Source organism: Chiloscyllium punctatum, chromosome 21 (genome assembly GCF_047496795.1).
Source record: "Chiloscyllium punctatum isolate Juve2018m chromosome 21, sChiPun1.3, whole genome shotgun sequence".
NCBI lineage: Eukaryota > Metazoa > Chordata > Chondrichthyes > Orectolobiformes > Hemiscylliidae > Chiloscyllium > Chiloscyllium punctatum.
The window spans coordinates 64,871,536-64,888,132 of record NC_092759.1 but is presented as its reverse complement, the minus strand read 5'-3'; the positions used below and the strand labels follow the sequence as shown (position 1 = coordinate 64,888,132).

Below are 16,597 nucleotides of genomic sequence, written 5' to 3'. Positions count from 1 at the left end.
CCACCCTCCTCCCTGACCTATCACCTTCATCCCCTCCCCGACTCACCTGTTGTACTCCATGCTACTCTCTCCCCACCCCCACCCTCCTCTAGCTTATCTCTCCACGCTTCAGGCTCTCTGCCATTATTCCTGATGAAGGGCTTTTTTCAGAAACGTCGATTTTACTGCTACTCGGATGATGCCTGAAGTGCTGTGCTCTTCCAGCCCCACTAATCCAAAATATGTAATGAGATGCCAGCGGAAGTGGTTGATGCGTACATTCACAGAATTTAAAATACATTTGTACAACTGCACGCATTCGAAAGGATTATAAGGACAAGGGGAAACGGCAGGGAAATAGGTTTAATGTGAATGGACCTTTTGTTCGGAATGGACCAATTTGGGCCATATGGCCTGTATGCGATGCTGTAAGAGTATGAGTCTCACAACCGTTGCTTCTCGCACTGAATGTTATATTGTACTTCCCCAATTCACTGGAGAGAACTTGACCCTCTAGCCTCCAGATTTCTATGATGTTTGACCAGAATGTTCAAACATTCCATATTGTATGCAGACGCCGTGTAAAATGTAACATATTAATGTCACTACTCCTCCAAAGATGCTTCAGAGCAAGGTTAGTAATTCGTCCTTCCGACCACACAACACCAAATCCGAAATAATCCGCACTCTAGTTTGGTTCACAACTAGTCTTCAACCTACCCGATACACACTTATGGAATTTATTTTTCACAACAAGAGCAGTCACTTCATCAACACAGTTTCGAAGGAACATGACACCATCCGTTATTACTGCAGAACCTACGAGTATTTGTTACTCATTCACAGGAGGAGGGCTTCGCTGGATAAGCAGCATTTATTGCCCATGCCAGAGGGCAGTTAAGAGTCAACAGCGCTGCCTTGGATCTGGAGACACATGCAGGCCACACCAGTTAAGGACAGCAGTTTCCTTCCCTAAAGGACATTAGTAAACCAGAAAAGTTTTCCAACTATCAACAACAGATTCCTGGTCATCATAAACCCTTGATTCTAGATTCATATTCAATTCAAATTCCACCATCTGCCTTGGCAGGATTCGACCCGTGTCCCCACGACATTACCTGAGTTTGTGATCGAAGATATCAGTGTTAATATCACTATGGCATTGCTTCCCCTTGCATATACTTGCATATCCAATATCCGGACACCCCACCCTTTTCCCCCTCCACCTACACCAGCACTAACAACAGGGAGACCCATTACCACCCTCAGTCCTTCCCTCCACTTCTCCCATTCCAGCAGAAACAGCCTGGTATTGGACAGCAAGGGCCCAGCCGGGTGGCGGAGTCCCCGATATCCGTTCCCTCACCCCCTACCCCGACATGTGGGCAGGAGCCTAGAAAGAGACAAAGAGGACCAGGTGGCCTTGTGTGGAGATTCTGAAACATCCACGTCCCACCAACCGAGTAAGGAGCAATATTCAGGAAAGAGCAATTCTCAATTTAAACCCACTGTCAGTTCCAACCTCATCTCTCTCACCCGCAAAAGAACATATATCCAATTTCACAGAGATGCGGGCATTAAAATACACAGATGTATTGGTAAAAAGCACAATATACTAACATGCACAATGCATAGAAGGAGATAACCATGCACACACGTAGAAGCACACGAGGACATATAAAGGTCACAAGCAAATAGTCACAAACACAGATAGAAACACAGAGGCTGATACACAGACAGACAGACATAGTCACACAAATACAAAGATAACAAGCACATTGAAACACACACACATAAATACACATTAAGACACAGACACGAGTACCATTAAGACACAAATAAATACGTTTTGATTTATAGGGAGGTCAAGGATTCCAAGGAGAAGATAGGAGAATGATGTTGAGGAACAAATAAGAAATGACTTAATGGCATTCTATTGCTCATGTGGTGTTATGCTATCAGTTATTCTCTTCTCGAGACAGCAGCAGCAAGATATTTGATTGGAAAGAGTCAGTGGTAATGTGGGACAGGATTAGAGGGCAGAAGAGTTTATATGTATTCCTAGTTATGTCCCCTTATATCCGAAAAGGGGCAGTGATTTAAAGTGAGGTTAACAGAGTTTTAAAATAATCGGTCCCACAATGGAAGAAGGATGTCCTTTTCCTTTTAGTGTTGTGCTATCTGTTTTGTCCTCCTCCTCAGGGAGCAAAAAAGGCTCGGTTATTGAAGATATTCTAGGTTGAGCTCGACTTGACCTTTGCTGGACCGGAGGGTCAATGCTTATTGGAACAGACAGAAGACGGAAGGTCAGACACACTGGGATCAGCCATGATCATTCTGAATGGTGCCGCCAAATGGCGAACTGCTGCCCCTATCTCATGTGTTGTTCCCTTAATCCACCCCTCGAACCTGTTAGAGATATACCGCTGTCCCTACCCCATATGTTGTTCCTTCAATCCACCCATCGATGCAGTTACAGAGATATACTGCTGTCCCTACCCCTTGTGTTTTTCAATTAATGCGATTACAGGGTGGAGGACCATCCCATTCTGCCAGACTAGATCGTTACAATGACACGGGAGGAGACCATTCTGCCTCTCTAAGCAATTACACAGGAATATAGAATGAAGTAACTCAGCTCATTGAGTACATTACACAGCCCAGGAGGAAGCCATTCAACCGGCTTGAACTGCTGCACAGGAACATGAATGCTGTCACTAACAGGAAGTAGACAGTAGAGATAATTTATTTTTAACAAAAATGTAACGAGTTTTGCCTCGGAGATCACTGTGGGGTTATCATGTTCAATAATCTTTGTCAAATATCTGGATGAAGGGACCGAATGAATAAAAGCTGAATTACCTCGTACATCAAGGTGATCATACAATATATCTTCAAATGGGGGGAGTGAATCTGAATTGTGATATAGATAGGGAAGGTTAGTGAGCATACCTTCAGCAGAAATAATATAACGTTAGTCTTCTATTGCAGTCGGAAGGATGGAACAGCAGGAAACAATTTAAATGGAGAGAGATTGCAGAACGCTGTGTTGCAGATGTTTTTCATATTCTTGTTACATGAATCATGTCTGCAGATGCAGCAAATGATTTGGAAAGTCAGTGGAATGATGCTGTTTGTGTCAACGGGTATTGGGTTTAATCAGGAATGTTTCACTGCATCTGTACATGGCATTCCTGAGACCAGATCAGATAGAATAGGTGCAGTTTTGATCCTCCTAACTAAAAAAACGAATATAATTCCTTTTGAAGATGCTCAAAGATGCTTCCCTTTTCACCTTCCTGAAATGAAGGCCTTCTGTTATCAGGGATTATCTGTTTAGATCTTAGATGAAAAATCAAAATGAACCACGATTTTCAGAGAAGTGTTTCAGCTGGATACAGAATTGTTCTATTCTATTTATCTTGCGACTCTACTTTCAAGGAGCTATGAACTTGCACCCCAAGGTCTCTTTGGTCAAAAACACTCCCTAGGACTTTACCATTACGTGTATAAGTCCTGCTAAGACTTGCTTTCCCAAAATACAGCACATCGCATTTATCAGAATTAAACTCTTTTATAAAATATATAAAAGACAGAAAGATATAAAATAAACTCAAGGGGCAATTTTTTCACACAGAGGGTGGTACCTGTATGGAATGAGCTGCCAGTGGATGTAGTGGAGGCTGGTACAATTGCAACATTTAAGAGGCATTTGGATGGGTATATGAATAGGAAGGGTTTGGAGGGATATGGGCCGGGTGCTGGCCTGTGGGACTAGATTGGGTTGGGATATCTGGTCAGCATGGACAGAATGGACCGAAGGGTCTGTTTCCATACTGTACACCTCTATGACTCTATCACTCATGGAGGTTATAGAAATAAACTGTGTGGTCACGTCTGGAGGAGAATAAAGGTGTAAATGTTTGTAGTTACTGAAGGAAATTACATCAATGGGGACCAGCAGAGTTTACAGAGACTGAGTGCGTTTTAGAGACAGGAAGAGTTCATAGTCATCATTAGAAATGCAGAAACTAATTTATGAGAGGAGCAGGGTCACTCTGCTTTGTGCCCAGAGACAAGGAGGAGTCTAACAGCTGGAGGAGGTTACTAAGGTACAGGGCCTTTTTGCTGTCATGACGGGAAGGTTACAGAGATCATGAAGGTTGTAGGAGTTCAAAAAAGTCACAAAGACAGGGAGGTTTTTCAGGTCTGGAAAGGACGACACTGACAGGGATGGCTTAACGAACTGAAGAGATGGTTTTCACAGATAAGGAGAGATGTGACAGAACCCGGGATTAAAGGCAAAACTAGAAACTTGGAGAGTTTTACTGATATGAGGAGCTTATAGGGATGAGCAGGATTGTAGGGGCTGATAGAGATGGGGAATTAGTGTCTATGAAACAGACAGTGGAGAAACTGACAGACATAGGGAGGGTTCTGTGGAACAGATGAATTTACAGACAAGATGGTGATAATGAAGCCTGAGAATTTTCTCATGTTCCTTGCCCAGCATTGTTCCTACATCATACCCTCAGGATCTGAATTAAAGTCCACTAACTCCTTCCTGTGCTGTTTACTGTGAGTGATCATACCGGCTGCAGGATTTACTGAAGGCTCCAGATCTCACTCTCCATCTCTCTCTGGCTGACCAACTGTCTTCAATGTGGTGATGGACGAGAAGGAATTGAGAACTCGGCTGAGTCAGGGACATCAGGAATACCTACAGGAGACAGAAGTAGACAGAATGGGAAATTAGACTAATGCAATGAAGGTTACACATGGAGACTGACACTGAGTCCCACAGAGATCTGGAAATTCCCAGTCTCCATCCATGGCCTGTGCTGTTGCTCCTCTCTGGAGTGGAGAATGCTGTTGGCTCAGGATCTGGAGTAACTGCAAGAGCAAGAGACACTGACAGAGGCAGCAATTAGACCCACACAGTGAGGGATATCACTTGGAGAGAGAGAGTGATATCAGCAGAGTGCAGGAATGTATCAGGATCTCACAATGGTATCATCGGAAGTGGTTCTGACCAGTGAGTACTGCTACCAGTACTCAGGGGGGACTGAGCTATTTTATTGGGATAGGCTCCTCTGGGACCAGGATTATGCAGTGTGCTATAAACGGACACAGATGAGGAGGGGGACAGGTCTGAGGTGAATGGAAATTCCCAAGTCCAAAGAGAAAGGTTGAAATATTGGAACACCATGGAGATGTGGATGAAGACCAACAGAAAGAAACAGTAAGGGACTGAGTTTAATTAAAATACTACATTATCAAATAGATTTGTGACAGGAAAGTTTTGCTTAAAATAAAGTAAATGCCGTTTCCACGCCTCACAATTCCTCATACACCATAAATGACATCACTTCTACCCCTCACACCATCGCTGATATCACACGCTCAGTGAGTTCCGCGCCCCCCCCCACTGCCGTGTTTGATACCACTTCTGCCCCCACCACTCTCCTGCATTTTGCTGACAGCACCCCCTAGTCTCACCATCACCATCCCTGCCCCCAGAACCCTGAGGGGAACCCCACCCCTGCTCATGACTCCATCCCCATTCCCCCTAACACCACACCCACTCCAGTTACAGGCTCCGTCCCCTCCCCCAGCTCCACACCTACGCTTGGTCCCAGCTCCCAGTCTTGCCCAGTTTCACCATCCCCCTGACCTCCCCCTCACTGAGGACGAATGATCAGTCCTCAGCAAAGGCTGCACCTTTATCCCCCTCCATCCATACATCAATGAATTTAATACACGCCGTGACATCGAACACTTCTTCCACCGTCTCCATGCGTACTTTTACAATCAAGACTCCGGCCCATCTTCCAAGGACCCCTTTGCCGGACTCCAACACACTTCATTCACCTGAACACCCCGTGCTGGCCGATTACCTGGCTTCGATCTCTTCATTTCCCACTGCCACCGAGACATTAACCGCCTCAACCTGTCTACCCCCCGCCCCCACTCCAAACTCTCACCCTCAAAATGCGCAGCCCTCCAATCCAGACATCACCATCAAACCAAAAGATAAAGGGGGTGCAGTGGTAGTTTGGCGCACTGACCTCTACACCGCTGAAGCCGGACGCCAACTCGAAGACACCAGCTCCTACCGCCATCTCTACCATGACCCATCTCCCTTGACCAAACCGTCATCTCCCAGACCATACAGAACCTCATCACCTGAGGAGGAGATCTCCCACCCACAGCTTCCAACCTCACAGTCCGGGATCCCCCACTGCCCGGTTCTATCTCCTTCCCAAGATCCACAAGCCTGACCACCCTGGCTGACCCATTGTCTCAGCATGCTCCTACCCCACCGAACTCACGTCTACCTACCTCAACATTGTCCTATCCCCCAGTCCAGGAACTCCCCACATTCATTTGAAACACCACCAACGCCCTCCACCTCCTCCAAGACTTCCGTTTCCCTGGCCCCCAACGCATCATCTTCACCATGGATATCCAATCCCTCGACACCTCCATCCGCCATCACCAGGGCCTCCAAGCCCTCCGTTCTTTCCTCTCCTGACGTACACAATAGTACCCTTCCAACAACACTCTCATTCGTTTGGTCGAACTGGTCCTCACACTTAACAATTTTTCGTTCAAATTCTCCCACTTCCTCCAGACCAAAGGGGTAAGCATGGGCACCCGTATGGGCCCCAGCTCTGCCTGTCTCTTTGTTGGCTACGTAGAACTGTCCATCTTCCGTCGTTACAATAGCACCACTCCCCACGTCTTCCTCCACTACACTGATGACTGCATTGGCACCACCTCGTGCTCCTGCGAGGAGGTTGAGCAATTCATCAACTTCACCAACACTTTCCACCCTGACGTTAAATTTGCCTGGACCATCTCTGACACCTCCTTCACCGTTCTGGATCTCTCCATCCCCATTAATGACGACCGACTTGACAGCGACATTTTTTACAAACCTACCGACTCCCACAGCTACTTGAATTACAACCCTGCCCTCCCTGCCACCTGCAAAATTGCCAACCCGTATTCCTAATTCCACCACCTCCACCGCATCTGTTCCCAGGATGACCAGTTCCTCTACAAAACCCACTAGATGGCCTCCTTCTTTAGAGATCGCAATTTCCCTTCCCACGTGGTTACATACGCACTCCGACGCATCTCGATCACATCCCGCACTCCGACCTCAGACCCCACCCCTCCAACTGTAACAAGGACAGAACACCCCTGGTGCTCACCTTCCACCCTACCAACCTTCACAAAAACCAAATCATTCGATGACATTTCCACCATCTCCAAACAGACCCCACCACCAAGGATATATTTCCCTCCCCATCCCTTTCTGCAAAGACTGTTCCCTCTGTGATGACCTGGTCAGTTCTACGCCCCCCAAAAAACCACCCTCCCTCCCTTCCTGGCACCTTCCCCTGCCACTGCAGAAATTGCAAAACCTGCGCCCACACCTCTCCCCTCACCCTCATCCAAGGCCCCAAAGGAGCCTTCCACATCCAATGTTTTAGCTGCACATCCACCAATATCATTTATTGTATCCATTGCTTCCGATGCAGTCTCTTCTACATTGGGAAGACTAGACACCTCCTAGCAGAGTGCTTTAGGGAACATCTATGGTACACCCGCACCAATCAAACACACCAACCTGTAGCCCAAAATTTCAACTCCCCCTTCCACTTTGCTGACGACACGCAGGTCCTGGGCCTCCTCCACCGCCGCTCCCTCACCACCCGACGCCTGGAGGGAGAACGCCTCATCTTCCGCCTCGGAACACTTCAACCCCAGGGTATCAATGTGGACTTCACCAGTTTCCTCATTTCCCCTTCCCCCATCTCACCCCAGCTCCAACCTTCCAGCTCAGCACTACCCTCATGACCTGTCCTACCTGCCTTTCTTCTTTTCCACTTATCCACTCCACCCTCCTCTCTGACCTATCACCCTCATCCCCGCCCCCATTCACCCATTGTACTCTTTGCTACCTTGCCCCATCCTCCTCTCTGACCTATCACCCCCACTCACCGATTGTACTTTATGCTACTTTCTCCCCATTCACATTCCCCTCTCACTTATCTCTCCATTTGCAGGCTCCCCATCTCTATTCCTGATGAAGGGATTTTGCCCGAAACGTCGATTTTCCTGTTCCCTGGATGCTGCCCTGACCTGCTGTGCTTTTCCAGCACCACCCTAACCTAGACTCTAGTTTCCAGCGGCTGCAGTCTTTGTTTTTTCCTTATTGGAGAGGAGACGACCGAGATGAAACATGTTGTAGACACTGAAGCAAGTTACAGCGACAGGGATGGTAGTCTGGAATGCAGTACATTTCAAATATGTGGAGAGACTATTGGGAAGCGAGGTAGTTACAGCGATAGGAACCGTTGTAGGAATTAAAAATTATTGAAGACACTGGTCCACAAGACATGCCATAGGTACAGTGTTGCAGAGTCGTGAGTCTTAATACAACAGAACTTACATTGGGGTGGTGATTGAGCCTGGGGTGTGTGTGTGTACTGTGCTCCCCATCCAGCACTGTATCTATGTCATGTCTTGTTAACAGATATTTGGAGCCCTCTCATTGTTTGCTCTGTGTGCTGTGGGGGATCTACCTCACTCCTGGATTTATTGAAGGCTCCAGATCTCCTGTCCCTTTGTCTCTCTCTCTCTGGAAGACCAACTGCGTTCAATGAGGTGATGGACGATCCACCCAGAAGATGGGAAGGCTATTGAGTCAGGACCTTCCTGAGTATCTACAGGAGACAGAGAAATAGACAGAATGGGAAATTAAACAGACGCAGTGAGGGTTACATATGGAGAATGGCACTGAATCCCACAGAGACTTGTAAAATGGAGCGATATTAAGTAATAATCCCAGAGTGCTGGAAGATGTCAGGATCACACGGTCATGTTGGAAGAGCGGGATTAGCTTCATGATGCCCTGATATCAGTTCTCAGGGATGGGCAACCAGTGAGCAGGTGGCCTAGTGCTAATATTGCTAGAGAATGTATCCAAAACCTCAGCTAATGTTCAGGGGAGGTAGGTTTGAATTCCACCATCAGAAATGGAGGAATTTGAAATCAATTATTTTAAAAATAATAATTAACAATCCACAAATAAGTATAAAGCCATTGCTGATGTACAACAAATCCAAACACTTCTCCTTTCGAGAAGGACATCTGCCCATCCTCACGTGGTCTGCACGACGTACCCACAGCAAAGTGTTTGCCTCTCAATCACCCTCTGAAATGGCCGAGCAAGTTACTGATTTCAAGGGCAGCTAGGGCTGGGCAAGAAAGGCTGGTCAGCCAGAGACACCCACATCCCATACCTGATTCAATAAATAATCCATTCGGATGGCCCCAGTGGAACTGTGCTGGGAGCAGTGTCCTGGCCAGTCATGTCTTTAGGTTTAAAGCCTTTAAACTGACAGACAGGATGCAGGGACAGGGTTCAGATGAAAGGAACTTTCCAAATCCAAAGAGGAAAGGTGAAGCAATGGATCAGCATGGGGATGTGGCTGAAGACAAGCAGAAAGGAACAGGGTGGGACAGAGTTTAACTAAAATTGTACATCAGCGAATAGATTTGTGACAGAAAATTGTAGGAGACAGTCAGTTATTTTTGTTTGATTGGACAAAGTCGCTGCAATAAGGTGGATGGATTTGTGACACAGAGATAAAAGAGAGTTAGACACCAGAGAGACATGGATACAGGGTGAACAAAAACATTAAATGGTTCAAAATGGGCAACACTAACAATAATGCATAACAAATGCATTACAGAGAAATCATTTCTCCTCAGATCATGAAATAGAGTCAGTCCGAATGTAAATTCTGGCTACTACTTGCCAAGGACATAAGTGAACTAGATGAGTTCTTCCAACTGATCAACAATGTTTTTATGATAGCCTCACCAATGTCTTTTACAGATGCAACATGTCATCCCAACTCCTACTCTCAATGCGCTCCCCAAAGAAGGTAACCACCCCAAACGCTTGCTTCACCAGCCTGTCTACCTGTGACACCACACTCAAAGAACTGTCAAGGACACAAGCAGCTGAACAGTTTTAGCCACCGAACAGCATTCCATTGCTCATCACGGCATTACACAGGAAGTCATTGGAATTGTTAGCAAAGGCATTTTGATAATTTTGAAAACTTCAATATTCGTATAATCGGGGACAATCACTCGGATAACATTGATATTGGAAGAGGAGTTCGGTTAATTTCTTTTCAGTGTTTCTTTGAAAAACACATTGTGCAATTGGCGAGAGACATAAAGATCGCAGAGCGACCGTGTAATGAAACTTAGTGAATGAGTAATGTCACCTGCAGAGATCCTTCGGGAAATTGTGATAAAGTGCAGTTTAAAGAAATTTTAAGTTTTAAAGCGAATCACAAAAAGGACACGCTACAACTAGAAACAAAAATAGCCAATTACATGAGTTTGAGAGGAGAACTGACCAAGGTAAACAGGCTAAACAGACTGAAATATGTGTATGTAAATGGACAGTGGTAAACATTTGAAGGAACATTGTAAATCACTCAACAAAAGGACATTCCAATGAAACAGTAAAACCTCAGCAAGAAATCCCCACTGGTCCCTCATTCAGGACAAAAGGGATCATACTAGATTATGAGGCTGAGAAGATCACCACAAAATACTTAAAATCCTGAAGTGAGAGAGTGTTTTAGGTGTAAATGTTAATGGATTGCAAAGGGTCTGCTAGCAGGAGGAGGGCAGTGGGAAGGGGAAATTATTGTCAGAGTTTAATGAAACAATAGGAACAGGGAGAGGTGAAGGTGCTGGAGGTGGTGAGAGTGTTACAGAGAGTGGTCAGGGCCTGAGCAGTGCTACAAAGCCAGTACGAATTGCTGCAGTTGGAGGGGTTTGCAGAGGCAGGGGAAAACTCAGGTACTTTTATTTATTCATTCATTGGATGTGGGTGTCACTGCCTGGACGAACATTCTTTGACCCCACTGCGAATTACCCAGAGGGGAGCTCAGAGTCAGCCATATTGCTTAGGGTCTGGAGTCACATGATAGCCAGACCATGTTAGAATGTCAGATGTCCTTGAATAAATGAGGTAAGTGAACCTGATGAGTTCTTCCTACATATCACCAATGAATTTATGGTGGCCTCGCCAATGTCTTATACAGATACAACATGACAACTCCTACTCTCAATTTTCTGACCATTGAAGGTAACCATCCCAAACGCCTGCTTCACCAGCCTGCCTGCTTGTGATGCAACTTTCAAAGAACTGTGTACCTGCATCCCCGTGTCTCTGACTGACAACACTACCCAGGGCCCGAACATTAACTGTACAAAGTCCCACCCTGGTTTGTTTCACCACAATGGAACACCTCACATTTATCTAATTAAACTCTATCTGCTATTCTTCAGCCCACTATCCCAGCAGTACTGTTAATCTTGTTGTGTCATATATAATCTTCTCTACTAACCACTTTACCACCAATGTCAGTGTCACCAAGAAACTTACTTACCAGGAAACCAATACTCCCATCCAAACCATTTACCCGAATGACAAACAACAGTGGGCCCACTACACCGCTGGTCACATGCCTCCAGTCAGAAAAACATGTCTCCCATCACCCTCTGTCTCCTACCATCAAGCAAAGTTTATATCCAGTTCACTAGCTCCTCCAGAATGCCATATGCTTTTACACTGATCTGAGCTTATTACCCACTTTACCAGACTGAACATAGAACGCAGAACAGTTCAGCCCAAGACCCTTCGGCCATGATTTCATGCTAACCTTTTATCCAACTGTAAGATCAAACTAATCTACATACCCTTCATTTTACTATTATCCATGTATCTATCCAAGAGTCTATTAAATGTCCCGGATGTATCTAATTTTACGACCACCATTATCAGTGCATTCCAACCACCTACCATTCTCTATCCTCTTATCCATCCTCCAATCACCTTAAAATTATGCCACCTTGTAACAGCCAATTATGCGATAGGAGGAAAAGTCTCTGACTATTCACTCTCTCCGTGCCTCTCATCAACTTGTTCACCCCTACCGGGTCGCCCCACCTCCTTCTTCACTCCAATGAGAAAAGCCTTAGCTCCCTCAAACTTTCTTCATAAGAAATGCCCTCCATTCCAGGCAGCATCCTGGTAAATCTCCTGTGTACGCTCACTAAAACTTGCACATCCTTCCTGTAAACCGGGGACCAGAATTGAACACAATATTCCAAGTGTGGTCTCACCAGATCACTATAAAGATGCAGTAAAAACTCACGGCTCTTAAAATCAATCCCCTTGCTAAGGAAAGCCTTTTTAACATATGCCTTTTTAACAACCCTATCAACGTGCATGGCAACTTTGAGGGATCTCTGGACATGGACCCCATGATCTTTCTGATCCTCCACACTGCCAAGTATACTGCCTTTCAACCCATATTCTGTATTCAAATTCAACCTTCCAGAATGAATCACTTCACACTTTTCTGGATTGGACTCTATCTGCCACTTCCAGCCCAGCTCTGGGTCCTGTCAATTCCCCATTGCAACCTACAACAGCCCTCCACATTCCCCATCACTCCACCAACCTTCAGGTGATTGGTAAACTTACTAACCCACTCTCCAACATCCACATCCAAGTCATTTACAAAAATCACAAGGAGCAGAGTCCCAGAGCCGATTGTTACAGAACACCACTGGTCACTGAGCTCCAGGCTCAATACTGTCCATCTGCTGCCACCCTCTGTCTCCTCTGGGCCATCCAATCCTGTATCCAGACAGACAGATTTCCCTGTATCCCAATCAGCCTTCTTTTCTCAATGAGCCGTCAACGTATTCTGTCATATCCTCAAAGAATTCAGTAAGGTTTGTGAGGCATGACCTGACCCCTCACAAACCCATGCTGACTGTCTAAAATTTAACTATAGTTTTCCAAGTAGTCATAAATGCTGTCTTTAGAGTCCTCGCCAATAATCTGCACACCACATAAATTAGACTAAATCTGTAATTCCCAGGATTCTACCGCGGTAAAATGGCCCAGTCTCTACAAATCTTCCTTCCTCTGCCACGTTCCCCAGAAGGGCACTGGAGGGTGGTGAGAGTTAACAGAGAAAGGGAGCAATATCAGGACAGGAGGATTTTGCAGACATTAGGAGGGTAGTAGTGCCAAAAAGGAGGCTTCAGTAATTGTGAGGTATCATGGTGTTGAAGGCATTTGAAGAGGGAGGGAGTGACGATTGTAGGGAAATGAGAGGTTGCACAATTTAGGAGTTTTGTTACGACTGCAAGAGGTTACTGAGTTGGGGAGGGTTTAAGTATGGTTTTGATTTCAGTGGCAGGAAGAGGATTCAGGAAGCTAGAGAGTATGGGGTCTAAATGACGGTACACAAATGGAAAGAGTTGTCAGGAGTGGAGGTGCTTACAGAGACAGCAATGGACAGATCTGGAGCAGACGACCCAGATTGGGAGGGTTGTGGGGACTGGAGGTGGTTTCACAGGGAAGGAGGGCCCTAGAGCCATAGGAGGTTACAGAAATTTGGAGAAATGTAGGGCTGATGGGTTCATAGAGTTGGGAATGTTGGGAGGGATGGAGACGTTTACAGGGATAAGGATGTTTGTAGGCCAGGGCTGGATCACAGGCAGGGACTGTTTTAGGGAGCTGAGCAGATTACAGAGATAAAGGTGTTTGTATCGACTGGAAGAACAAACAGACATATGCAGGGTAGTCGTGACTATATTTATAGACAGAAAGGCTTAGGTTCTGGGGGCTATTTAGACATGGACACTGTGGAATCTGGATTTCTTTCAGATATTGGGGAAGCAGTTTTGGTTGGAGACAGTTTCACAGATAAGGGAGCATCGCACAAACAGAAGGAAGTTCCTGTCGTAGGGAGGGTTGTAGGGGAGGGTGATGTTTACACAGATAGGGGTGTAAGAGCTGGAGAAGGTTATGGAGATGGGTAGATGATGGAGAGACTGGAGGAGATAACATTGACAGGGGGCGATAGCGATTGGACTGGTATTAAATAGATAGTGGGTCTGCTGGGAACTGGATAGGGAGAGGTACAGACATTGCAATGATTTCTACAGATCAGGAGGGTTGCAGGGACCTGAGAGGATTACACAGATAGGGATACTGGTCGGTCTCTATAGACTGTTGTTTAGGGACTGGAAGAGGTTTCGTAGATCGGCAGGGCTGGAAGAGCTGCAGGAGCTTATGGAGAGTTCAAGAGTTGGAGCAGTTCACAGAGGGAGGGTTCTCTGACAGGAGCAGCTTACAGATAGTGAGGGCTGTGTGGCCTGAGTAAGTTAAAGAGAGGGAGAGTTTTTGTGTCTGGAAGAGATTACACTGACAGGGACAGTTGAAGAGACTGAATCAAAAATGCATGGAGAAGGTTACACAGAAAGGGAGGTGAGTAGGGACTGAAGGTGAATACACAGACATGGAGGGTTGTATTGTTAGACGGAGCTGAGAGGGATAGGGACTGGTGTAGGGATTTACACAGATAGGGAAGGTTGTGTTTTTGCAGAAGTTTACACTGATACAAACAGTGTTAGGAAGTGTTTAAATGGACTACAGAGGAGCTCATAGAGAATGTATTATGGGGAGTGGAGGAGATTGCAGACATAAAGATGGCTGTCAGGTTGAAAAGAGCTTCTCCAGATCATCAGTGTTATAAAGCTGGAGGGAGTTTATAACAGTGAGTGTCGACAAGACTTAGTTACTTCACTAATATAGAGCAGGTCTCAGCACGTAACTGTCAAAGGGAAGTTGAGACAGTCCAGGTGACGTTTCTAAGATATAAACGTTTACGGCAATAATTATCGGGAGGATTCTAAAAGAAGGAAAAGGTGACACTCATATTGATTTTTGTTAGGACTGGAGAAGCTTACATATGCAAGAAGTGTTTTAGAGACTGGAGGAGATTACAGTGTTAAGGAGAATATTGGGATGAGGTAAAGTTCAAGAGACTGAGATGGTTGACAAGGCTGGACAATAACCTGAATAGAATCTCCACAGTGTGTATCCAGGCCACTCAGCCCAACCAGTCCATTCCTACCCTCTGAGGAGCATCCCATCAAGACCCATCCCTCTACATATCTATTAAACCCTGCATTTCTCCTGGTGAACTCACCTAAACCGGACATTGCTGAATACTACAGTCAATTGATGATGGCCAATCCACTGATCATGCAAATTTTGATCTGTGGGAGGAAACCAGAGCACCCGGAAGAAACCCATACAGTCAGGGGGGAGAACATGCAAAGTCCACACAGGCAGTCGCCCAAGGCTGGACCTGAAACCAGGTCCCTGACGCTGTGAGGCTGCAGGGCTAACCACTAAGCCACCCCTGTATCTGAATATACAGAGCACTGCAGACATTAGACCAAGTCACAAAGTTCACAAGGGTTTATTGTAACAGGAGGAGAATATAGTCAGGAACAGGAGAAGGTTACATAGATGGTGTCCAGGAAAGCTGCTGGAGGAGGTTATCGCAATAGGGAAGGCTGTGGATTCTCTAGACAGTTACAGAGGTCAGGACGGTTGGGGAGACTGGATGAAGTTAGTCTTACTCAGAGTTTTACACACTGGGTGAGGTTACCGAGTTAGCAAGGATTCTATGGACTAGCTGAAGTTATAGACAGAGGCAGTTGTGCGAATGAAAAGTTGTAACAACAATTGAGAGGATATTTCAGGAACATGGTATGTTTTAGTGGCTAAAATATGTTCGAGAGCTAGGAAGGCTAGTACTGACTCGAGGTGGTCAGAGGTAAGGAACATTGTAGAGATGGGAGTTAGTCACAGAGACAGAGAAGATTGAAGGGAGAAAGAGAGAGAATAATGTTACAGATCTCGGGACAGTTCAAGTGGCTTCAGAATGATACACAAATGGAAGATTGGCAGGAAATGCTGCAGGAACTGAAGAACTCCATACAGACAGGGAGGTGAAATGGATGACTGAAGGTTAGAGGTAATGTGGTTCTGCAGGACAGGATGGAGGAGTGCTGTTGGGACTGGTGAAGGCTACAGTGACATCATGTGCTGGAGAGGCTGGAGGAAGGTACACAGATGGGCAGGTCAGTAAGGGCTGGATGTTACAGACCGAGTGAGCTGCAGGTACTGGACAAGATTACAGACATATGGATTTTTGAAGTGTTTTTGGCGATAGTGGTCATAATACTAGGTTTCAAAGTCATTTTAGAAGAGATAAGGATAGTGCAGATGTGAAGTGGCCAAATTTGGGGAAGCCCCCTAATCGTTAGAATATCACTGTCACTGGGTACTATCACTATCACGAGACAGGATCTGGCAAACATAGACTGGGGGGGAAGTAATTGAAGTTGGGTTCATATTCGGAAAGAGGAAGCATGTTAAAATGATACAGGGAGAATCCAGGGCCAGTGTGTTCGCTGAAGAGTGATTGTCAAAGGCAGTAACTCCAGTGAATACTAGTCAAGCAATATCATGAGCTTGATAAAGGAAGTACAGTGCGATGGAAACAGGCAAAGATTGACAAAAGTATAGAGAGTGCAAGGGGATCCTTAAAATGATAGGCAAAGAATGGGCATGAAATGTCCTTGGCAGATACTGTTAAGGAGAGATCACAAGGTATTTTATGAGTATAGTTAGAGG

General features: G+C 45.7%; 1 long non-coding RNA gene across 3 annotated transcripts in view; it reads right to left on the bottom strand.

Annotated features, from left to right (window-relative positions):
- Nucleotides 1-236: 236 nt before the first annotated feature.
- The window catches only part of LOC140492677 (uncharacterized), a 104,886-nt gene continuing 88,525 nt past the window's right edge, over nt 237-16,597 (bottom strand). For all 3 annotated transcript variants that reach the window (XR_011963622.1, XR_011963620.1, XR_011963621.1), the window contains 2 exons: nt 8,577-8,717; nt 237-4,699 (listed from right to left, as the gene is read on the bottom strand). This is a non-coding gene — a long non-coding RNA (uncharacterized lncRNA). The remainder of the gene's footprint in view (nt 4,700-8,576; nt 8,718-16,597) is intronic.